This window comes from Vigna radiata, unplaced genomic scaffold (assembly GCF_000741045.1).
Source record: "Vigna radiata var. radiata cultivar VC1973A unplaced genomic scaffold, Vradiata_ver6 scaffold_416, whole genome shotgun sequence".
Classification (NCBI taxonomy): domain Eukaryota; kingdom Viridiplantae; phylum Streptophyta; class Magnoliopsida; order Fabales; family Fabaceae; genus Vigna; species Vigna radiata.
The window spans coordinates 88,610-89,628 of NW_014544158.1; positions in this window are offsets into that span (position 1 = coordinate 88,610).

The window sequence follows — 1,019 nt, forward strand, 5'->3', positions numbered from 1 at the left end:
TGTATGCCACCCATTGATTCATTGGGGGAGCACCCATGCTTCAAAGACCCCCTAATTGTGACTTGGTGAAGTTTTAGCTGTTTAAAGCAGCATGGTAATCGTTTACAGTGGCTTGTAAACGATTACCCGAATGACTTTGCACATCTGCACGTCCTAGTGAACTGTAGGAACCACCAAATTACACTTGAGGGACCACTGGGTCAAATTTTGGTTTTGAAGTCCACAAACACTTGGTTTTTCCTCCAAACAATGATTATGTGTGACACTTATCTTGAAGTTGATGTGTATGACACTTGGGGGAGCACCCATGTTTCAAACACCACCTAATTGTGAGTTGGTGAAGTTTTAGATGTTTAAAGCAGCATGGTAATCGTTTACAGTGGCTTGTAAACGATTACCCGTATGACATTGCACATTTGCACGTCCTGGTGAACTGTAGGAACCACCAAATTACACCTAAGGAACCACTGGGTCAAATTTGGGTTTTTAAGTCCTAAACCACTTGGTTTTTGGTCCAAACAATGATTAAGTGTCAGAGTTATCTTGTATGTTATTTGGGTGATAATGTTTCCTATTGGATCAATCAATCACATTGGCTTCTTAAGTGACAAAATAAAACCAAGGGATTCGAACAAAATTAAATAACTTCCAACATAACATGAACCAAAATATTACATTCATGACATAACATTAGTCAATCACAAAAGACAATAACATTGTGTTTTCAAACACAAATGCATTACAAAAGATAACATTGAACAACAGTAATCCACTAAAGACTATAACATTGTCACCTATAGATAACATTAATGCATAACAAAAGTTTGAACAGTAATCCTTAAACTTTTGGTTGTTTGGATGATGATGATGATGCTTCGTCAGTTGGTGGAACAAATTTTCGGAGGATGGCTGCCACATCGACATTGTTTTCTGCCCACATCGGAAGTCGAATAACAGGTTTTGGCGTTGCCTCCACCAAGGCAAGTGTTGGAGGACCAATATCTGGTGCAAAAACCTTG